Genomic DNA, 10,170 nt, shown 5'->3' on the forward strand with positions numbered 1-10,170 from the left:
CCACTTCAGTATTTGAAAGAGTTTTCCAGTCAACATTGTCAAAAGATTTCTGTAAGTCTACAAACGCTAGAAACGTAGGTGTGCCTTTCCTTAATCTAGCTCTTAAGAGAAGACGTAGGGTCAGTATTGCCTCATGTGTTCCAGTATTTCTACGGAATCCAAACTGGTATACCCCGAGGTCGGCTTCTACCAGTTTCTCCATTCGTCTGTAAAGAATTGGCTTTAGTATTTTGCGCCTGTGACTTACTAAACAAATAGTTCGATAATTTTCACATCTGTCAACAACTGCTTTCTTAGAGATTGGAATTATTATATTCTTCTTGAGGTCTGACGGTATTTCGCCTGTCTCATACATCTTGCTCATCAGATGGTAGAGTTTAGTCAGGGCTGGCTCTCCCACAGGTGTCAGTAGTTATAATGGAATGTTGAATACTCCCGGGGCCTTGTTTCGGCGTAGGTCTTTCACTGCTCTGCCAAACTCTTCACGCAGTATATCATCTCTTATTTCATCTTCATCTACATGCTCTTCCATTTCCAAATTCTGTTTTCAAGCACATTGCCCTTGTATAGATCTTCTATATACTCCTTCCACCTTTCTGCTTTCCCTTCTTCGCTTATAACAGGGTTTCCATCTGAGCTCTTGATATGCATACAAGTGGATCTCTTTTCTCCAAAGCTTTTATTATTATTTATTTATTGTTCCGTGGGACCATATTAAGGAGAAATCTTCATGGTCATAGAACGAGTCAATACATGAAATTATAACACGATAGTAGAAACAGATAAAATGAAATATAAAAACATATTAAGGCGACAAGTCGTAAGTTTAAATAAAGAAAATTAACTACGTAACACTGAAATTTGCATAATTTTTTAGCTCTTCCAGGAGCTCCTCGACAGAATAGAAGGAGTGAGCCATGAGGAAACTCTTCAGTTTAGACTTAAAAGATTTTGGGCTACTGCTAAGATTTTTGAGTTCTTGTGGTAGCTTATTGACAATGGATGCAGCAGAATACTGCACTCCTTTCTGCACAAGAGTCAAGGAAGTGCATTCCACATACAGATTTGATTTGTGCCTAGTATTAACTGATTGAAAGCTGCTAACTGTTGGGAATACGCTAATACTGCCAACAATAAACAACATTAAAGAAAATATATGCTGTCAGGGCAATGTCAAAATTCCCAGACTATTGAATAGGAGCCAACAATAGGTTCTCGAACTTACACCCCATATAGCTCGAACAGCCCGTTTTGAGCCAAAAATACCCTTTTTGAATCAGAAGAATTACCCAAAGAATATAATACCATACGACCTAAGCGTATGAAAATATGCGAAGTAGACTATTTTCCATGTTGAACTATCACTAATTTCAGATACTGTTCTAATGGTAACTAATGCAGCATTTACTTTCTGAACAAGATCCTGGACATGGGCTTTCCACAACGGCTTACTATATATCCGATCGCCTAGGAACTTTAACTGTTTCGTCTCGCTTATAACATGCCCATTCTGTCTGATCAAAATATCGGTCCTTGTTGAATTGTGAATTAGAAACTGCAAAAACTGAGTCTTACTGTGATTTAGCATCAAATTGTTATCCACAAGCCATGAACTTATTCCATTAACTACATTATTCGATACTGTTTCAGTATTACACACAAGATCCTTCACTGCCAAGCTGGTGTCATCAGCAAACAGAAATATTTTTGAATCACCTGTAATACTAGAGGGCATATCATTTATATAAGTAAGAAACAGCAGTGGCCCCAGAACCGACCCTTGGGGGAATGCCCTCTTAACAGAGCCCCATTGCGAAAGATTATCACTACCACTCTCAATATCGCAGAGAATTACCTTCTGCTTTCTGTTCTTAAAGTAAGAGGGGAACCAATTGTATGCTACTCCCTTAGTCCATAATGGTCCAACTTGTGCAGTAATATTTTGTGGTCAACACAGTCAAAAGCCTTCGTTAAATCAAAGAAAACACCTAGCGTTCGCAACCTTTTATTTTATCCGTCCAAAACCTCACAGAGAAAAGAGAATATAGCATTTTCAGTTGTTAAAACATTTCTAAAACCAAACTGTACATTTGACAGCAAATTATGTGAATTTAAATGCTCCAGTAACCTTGTATATACAACCTTCTCGATAACTTTAGCAAACACCGATGGCATGGAAATAGGTCTAAAGTTGTCAACATTATCCTTGTCTCCCTTTTTATAAAGTGGCTCCAGTAGAGAGTACTTTAATCGGTCAGGAAACCGACCACCGCTAAAGGAAAAGTCACAGATATGGCTAAGTACTGGGCCAACATACACAGAACAATACTTCAGTATTCTGCTAGATACCCTGCCATATCCATGAGAGTTCTTGGTCTTTAGTGATTTAATTATTAACTCAATCTCCCTCTTGTCAGTATCATGGAGGACCGTTTCAGGTAACAGTCTCGGAACACTTTTTTCTAAGAGCGCTATATGATTCCCTGTTGGGGCTAGGTTTCTATTTAGTTCACCTGGTACATTCAGAAAGTGATTATTAAATACTGTACATATATGCGACTTATCAGTAACACGAACATTCCCACTACGCACTGATTCTATATCGTCGACCTGTCTCTACAGACCAGCCACTTCGTTTACGACTGACCATATGGTTTTAATTGTATCCTGAGACGTAGCTATTCTATCTGCATACCACTTTGCCATACCAGTTTACATATGATTATACGAATTAAGGAGATCTACCAGCATCCTTTTACTTGCACAATCACTTTACAATTAATATTGAAATCACCACATATAAATAATTTTTTGTATTTCCTACAAAGTGTACCAAAAACCTCCTCTAGCTTTAGCAAAAATGTTGTGAAATTGGCGTCTGTGGCTCTATAAATAACAATTAGAAGTTTAGCTCCATTAAATTTAACCATACCTTCACAACATTCTAACACCTTTTCAGTGCAGTACTTAGAAACATCAATTGACTCTAATGGGATGCTGTTTTTCACATACATGGCTACTCCCCCACACCGAAAAGAGCTCCTAGAAAAGCTGCCAGCCAACCTGTATTCTGGTAAAGGAAGCCTCTGAATTATCTCCTTATTTAAGAAGTGCTCAAATATACCAATAATTTCAGAATCAACATCTATAAGCAGTTCACTAACTTTATCTCTAACATCTTTTATATTTTGATGAAATATACTAATTCTCTCATTACTTGGATACTTAAGCTTTGTCAAAAGTGGATCTTTTGTTAGAGAGACTTGCCTTAAGCAGGAACACCTATCAGCTGACTGGTGCAGCTCTAACATCAACTACTGCAGGAATTTTCCCATGAGTGATCCCACCACCTCGATCTATGCTGTCACTTTAATTTTCCTGTAGGCGGTGTCTATCTTACCCATGGTGATTTTCGCCTCTACATCCTTACATTTGTCCTCTAGCCATCCCTGCTTAGCCATTTTGCACTTCATGTCGATCTAATTTTTGAGACGTTTGTATTCCTTTTCGCCTGCTTCATTTACTGCATTTTTATATTTTCTCCTTTCATCAATTGAATTCAATATTTCTTCTGTTACCCAAGGATTCCTACTAGCCCTCGGCTTTTTGCCTACTTGATCCTCTGCTGCCTTCACTACTTCATCCCTCAAGGCTACCCATTCTTCTTCTACTGTATTTCATTCCCCCATTCCTATCAATTGTTCCCTTATGCTCTCCCTGAAACACTGTACAACCTCTGGTTCTTTCAGTTTATCCAGGTCCCATCTCCTTAATTTCCCACATTTTTGCAGTTTCTTCAGTTTTAATCTACAGATCTATAGATTGTGGTCAGAGTACACATTTGCCCCTGGAAATGTCTTACAATTTAATACCTGGTTTCTTACCATTATATAATCTATCTAAAATCTTGCAGTATCTCCAGGTCTCTTCCACGTATACAACGTTCTTTCACGATTCTTGAACCAAGTGTTAGCGATGATTAAGTTATGCTCTGGGCAAAAACCTACCAGGCGGCTTCCTCTTTCATTTCTTACCACCATTCCATATTCACCTACTACGTTTCCTTTTCTTCATTTCTCTACTATCAAATTCCAATCACTTGTGACTATTCTATTTTCATCTCCCTTCACTATCTGAATAATTTCTTTTATCTCATCACAAATTTCATCAATTTCTTCCTCATCTGCGGACTACTTTTAAGATTATGGTAGGTGTGGGCTTCATGTCTATCTTGGCCACAATAACGCGTTCACTGTGCTGCTTGTAGTAGCTAACCCGCATTCGAATTTTTTTTTTTATTCATCATTAGACCTACCCATGCGTTAGGTTCATATTGGCCTTCCTAATACTTAAATCTATATCCGATGTTAACAATGACGCCGGTGGATAGACTATATGAAATTACTGATCGTCGATAAAGTCGCGAATATAACCGACATGCTATTGGGCCCTTCGCAGGGAAAGGGTTTTCGCCGCAAAAAGCGGGAAACTGGAATCCAGCAAATGAGTAAAAAATATATATTCAGTGACAAAAAATTATTGTACGTACACAACAATAGTCTGGGATTTCTGTATTACATAAAACAGTTTTTGTGATTGTATCTTGCAGCTTTAGTTATTTTTAATTAAAAGAGATTTTAAAAGGACAGAAAGAGCGTTTTGGTCTACGCTACACATCGTTCTGTTAGTATAGTCTTGACTTCGTAATCACTTTCGTGGACTTCTGCAACTCTCAATCAAAATCTCCAACCTAATCGAGACAATACGCTACGATACAGCCGACATCATGACAAGAGAATGGGCTACATCAAACTCGAAGTAATTTTATATAGATAAGGATCTCAATGACCTGTGTACGTCTAATATAAAAGATCTCCTAACCATTCTCCTCAAATAGATCGCCATCTTCACTTGACCTTTAACTGAAACTGTTTCAGAATTAAAGACTGAATTCAAAGAAAATTTGGCTTCCAGTCACAAAACTAGAAAAATAAAAATAATAAAAGTGAGAATGTGAAACAGGTTAGCAATAACCACAAAAAGGAGATTCTACAGAAAATCAAAGTGGGAAAGGAAATTATTAATATTATCGACTGTTGAGGAACTCTATGCTACGAAAGGGATGAAACCACATATAGAATAACTGGTGGAAAAGTTAGTGTGTTTTAAGATTAAATCCAAACAACAATTAGAGAAAAATATATCGAAGCTAGGCCTATATTTCGAAAAATTGCTAAATCTCGAGGCAAATTGTGTCCTCCAGTATTAGATGAAGTGTTTGTGCCCCTAGCACGGATAAAACAGGATCTACAGCATCAACAGAAACTTCGGATATGTGTTTCATATTTCATCCAAGCCTACAGTCTATAAATACTAAAACAAAATACCACTACAGGGAAACTACCTACGAAGAAGTTCTTGGTAAAACTATGTAGCTGTAGTTGCCTTGGACTAACGACGTGTGATTATCAATGTAACCTGTACAGACTGTACGCTTTCCAAAGCTGTTATCCATGAAAAAGCTAAACGACGTTTCGTGAACAAAACACAATTTAAGACCGGACCACTAATAAAATTATCTGACAATAGGCACTGTTGAAAATTTGTGCCAGACCAGGATTACCACCCGAGTCTCCTGGTTACTAGGGAGAGGCAATGATCACTGTGTCCGAATTACGCAGTGGTCAACATAATAGCACGAACTGCCCGAGCATGCCGTTCGTCAGATCCAAATTCTCAATTTCTCCATAGACTGCTAATGCAGTGCTCCTTGAACATTATCCTCCTCGCCTTAATTAAAAAGACACAGAATATATACAAGCTTGGCCTTACGAACATTGCAGACGCCGTCTATGCAACACGCGTCACACTTCAAAGAGTTTACCAATACATTGCATTGTTTACTATCGACCACGGATCAAGCAACGGAAAAAGCACTGCGTCTACTGAGATCATGATTCAGAGTTTTTTTTTTTAAAAAAAAAAAAAAAAAAAACTAATAAGTCGCCTACATATTATAGTTGCTGCCGAAAGAGGAGAATCACTATTTTCCCACAAACGGAAATATAGTTAAAATTACGCTTCTAATTCGGCTAGTTTCGGCGGTTACTAAAATTTGTAGTGAAAGTTACATAGGGAACTCTCCCGTCCCCCCACCAGAAACGTAGTTTTCGTCGCTGTTGTGCGACTTTTGTACACAGCCAGAGAAAGTGTGTGAAACATGGCGCGGACGGAAACACTAGGCTACGCTACAGGGAAATCTGCTTACACAACGTTTACTCGGCATTAATAATCGTTGGCGTAAACATCTCTCAATCAAATTACCCCCTTCCAACCTAACTTAGATCTCGGGCTACACTGCCCATAGGCCTGTCATCACAACCAAAATTTCAGTGTGTGGGGGATATCCTGTATTTCTCGCTAATCTCTCTCTAGGCAAAAATGTCAGTTATTGTAGATTGGTGGCAGTCTCAACTACAAGATTTACTAATGATAAACACTATTGAGGCGGCTCGTAATTTTAGAATAGTTCTCTTCGTCTTACTTGGCATAAATTGTTCGCTGGCGTCCCAGCAGCTAGCTCCTTCAGTGTCTGCTTCTGCCATCGCACCACGCCAGTCTGTTGTTATCCTAGCAGACAGAACGCACCGCACATCCGACAACTTCGGAACCACTCAACTGGCCAGTTAGCAACTGAGCCGAACACTGTTTACACCGTCAAAGGAAAACTATGCAAAGATGTACACTCGAATGGCACGACTGAGTAGTACACACACACACAAACACACAAACAGTAATATCTGTATAATGTCCATCGACACGCGCAGAACGAAATTCTTCTCGCGAACGTACAGCGTCTCCGAAAAAAATCTCGTGACTATATTCCGGCGTTACGGCCAGGTTCTCATTCAAATGAGCAAAAAATGTTATATATATTTTTTGAGACAGTGAAAATACACTTGAAGGATCTGTTTGGGAGTTACGAGTGATCATACTATGAGCTTTATTTTAGATTTTCAGTAAAAAAAAATGGCGCCCGCAATTATGATTTGATCACGCGGACTGCGTGCAGTGTGGCCTCTCAGATGTTACCTGAAATCAAAAATGGATGACATCAGTTGATACTAAATTACTTCTCTGAAATTGAAAATGGAAAACATCAGTCGATATTACATAAAATTTATGGGAGCGCATACCTAACCGCAATGAAACAACCGTAAATTTAACGATACGGTACTAATTCGAACTCTGAGTTCGATTTTTTGGGTGGTTTATTTCACTCCTTATGCCTTCACAAAAATTACTTAATATTAATCAGTGTCATATATTATAGGTATAAGCTCCTAAGAAAAGTGTTTACTTTTCTGGGTCAGAGGTAGAAGTTAAGAGATTGAACCATTTTTAGTTAATGCTGCATGCCGTTCTGAGAAAATTGTTTCTCCAAAAAAAAAAAAAAAATAAAAAAAAAAAAAATCAACGTCTAGGGAAACCTTTTGGTTATATTATTACTTCGATTTGCATGAACTGAGGGTTACATGTATATTTTTAATGTCGCTGGACACGAATCTGCAGTAAGATTTTCAATATTCAAAACGGCTAATGCAATACGGAGAGCACAGGATTATGCTTTGTCCAATTTTTACCAAAAATGCATTTTCGTTATTTACGTTTAGTGTGCAATCCAAGGAGCACTTTTCAACCCTTCCTCTGGCTGGAATTGTTCCTAGATAGCAACTCCCTGTTCTTCTTGGCAGCAAAAGCCGATCTGTCTAACCTGGATATGCAGCACTCGTTATTCGTCAGTGTTATCGGCGAGTATGTTTGCAGTATGAATCATTTTGTGCACGTGCGTCACGGGACGAGCTTTGATCTACATCTATATGGATACTCTGCAAATCACATTTAAGTGCCTGGCAAAGGGTTCTTCGAATCCCCTTCACAATTGATAGTTAATTGAAACCCTCAGCTGCCGACAGGTGTTGTTGATATACTTCGATGGGGACAGCTGAAAATGTGTGCCCCGACCGGGACTCGAACCCGGGATCTCCTGCTTACATGGCAGACGCTCTATCCATTTGAGCCACCGAGGACACAGATGAATACCGCGACTGCAGGCATTTATCCCTTACACGCTTCCCGTGAGACTCACATTTCCAACCGGCCACAATCCACAAACGTAATGTACGTAATAGGTGTTTGCCCATCCACTCAATACTGGCCCACACTAAGGTGACGATTCCCGTAAGATTTCGGGCAATCTGTGCGCATTCGCACAGACGAAGGTCAATGGCTGGGTAACGTTTAACCATATATATGAAGATAGTAACTGTTCTCGAAAGAACAGGCGCCACTGACGACCGGGCAGCTTCTCTAGAATACATGATAGACCGGCCTATGTGGCCGAGCGGTTCTAGGCGCTTCAGTCGGGAGCCGTGCGACCGCTACGGTCGCAGGTTCAAATCCTGCCTCGAGTATGGATGTGTGTGATGTCCTTAGGTTAGTTAGGTTTAAGTCGTTCTAAGTTCTAGAGGACTGATGACCTCAATTGTTAAGTCCCATAGTGTTCAGAGCCATTTGAACCATCAGTCCCTGTGCTTACACACTACTTACATTAACTTATGCTAAGGACAACAAACACACACAACGATGCCCAAGGGAGGACTCGAACCTCCAACGGGGGGAGCCGCGCGAACCGTGACAAGGCGTTTGAGACATGGCGGATACCCCGCGCGGCTCATGGCAGTCGTGACACTGCTTCAAACAATGGGCTGTAGAAACTTTTTTAAAGCACGGATTTAAAAAAAAAATCTTTCCGTTCCAAGAGTCTGGACAAGTACACCTTAAAAAACTGCAACTACAAAGAAATTGAATTTTCGAACTTTTTGGATGAGAACCTGTCCCTATGGAACACCGTTGATAAAATGTCACAGGGATTATGTACTCAGGTTTCACATGTGGATTAACAATTCCTAATCGAGGAATTTGCATCTCCCACCTTGGAATTCTCAGTACAGAATTTTTATCCATTACGAGATTCTCAGCCACTTGCAGAAGTGATTTCCCGTGATTCTGCAAAACTTTTCCGTTAGCCAATCGTAGCAACTATAATATTTGGTTCCTGGTGCACGACATGTCTCTTAACTTAAAGCGACCAACTCATTTGCATAAAGAGCTAACTTATCATCCGCTTCTTTACTTGCGTAGACCGTTTATGGTCTTCAAAGATTTTTTTCTTTAATCGTTTTTTTATGTCTTTTATAAATTGCAACACTTTCTAAACTTAACGCCATTGAAGCATGGTCTTTTACTGAATGACCAAAAAACAATGCCGACAGCTGGAGTCGAAGGTTTTTGTTAATCAAGCCGTTTGTATTCTTGTGGTGATATCTCCATAGAATCTTTCATTCCGCAACACATATTTCTTTTATATAACTGAGAAGTGAAATACCGGTTTTCATAGATGCAGATTTAACATATTTTAATATAACGCAATAAATATTTCACTAAAATTTTCATCCCCATACTATCAAAGTTCCAAAACCACTGAAACACATAGTTTTTAAAAATTCTAACAGAGGAGCCGAATACGAATTGTCAGATATATTTAGTAATGCTTTCATAATGAACCATTTTGAGAAACATCTCACACCCTTTAGGAGTTAGGTTTTCAAAAACAATTAAACATGTATTCTTCTATTTAGAACCAAGGAGACAAATTCAAATCTTCATCCATTTAATTCTAAAAATGCTTTCATAGTGAAATATTTCAATAAACTTTTCATCCCCTATTTCACTCTATTAATGAGTTAAATTTCCAAAAGCAACGAAACACATTCTTTTTACATCCAACTGAGAAGTCAATTACCTATTTTCATAGATGTAACTTTAACAATGCTTTAGTAGTTCTTTAATAATGATTTATTTTCAAAAAACCTTCATTATTTATTCTATCCCCCCCCCAATGAAAGAATTTCGGAAAATGATAAAAACCTTTTTTTTTTGTTTCTGGCTGAGAAACCAAATGTCAATTTTCGTAGTTTTGTAGTTCTAGCTTCAACAGTGACATAGGGACATATTTTTTTAAAAAAAACTTTTCAACCCATATTTCACCCCCTTAGGAGTGGAATTTCGAAAAATCTCTTCTTAAATGGTGCTTTCAGCGTAATATTT

The 10,170-nt window shown here is 38.6% G+C and overlaps 1 non-coding gene across 1 annotated transcript; it reads right to left on the minus strand.

Moving 5' to 3' along the window:
* Nucleotides 1–8,016: 8,016 nt before the first annotated feature.
* Nucleotides 8,017–8,090, minus strand: Trnat-ugu (transfer RNA threonine (anticodon UGU)). The gene has a single exon. It is a non-coding gene; the product is annotated as a tRNA-Thr (tRNA).
* Nucleotides 8,091–10,170: the final 2,080 nt, after the last annotated feature.

The sequence above is a fragment of the Schistocerca gregaria genome, unplaced genomic scaffold (genome assembly GCF_023897955.1).
Source record: "Schistocerca gregaria isolate iqSchGreg1 unplaced genomic scaffold, iqSchGreg1.2 ptg000995l, whole genome shotgun sequence".
NCBI classification, from domain to species: domain Eukaryota; kingdom Metazoa; phylum Arthropoda; class Insecta; order Orthoptera; family Acrididae; genus Schistocerca; species Schistocerca gregaria.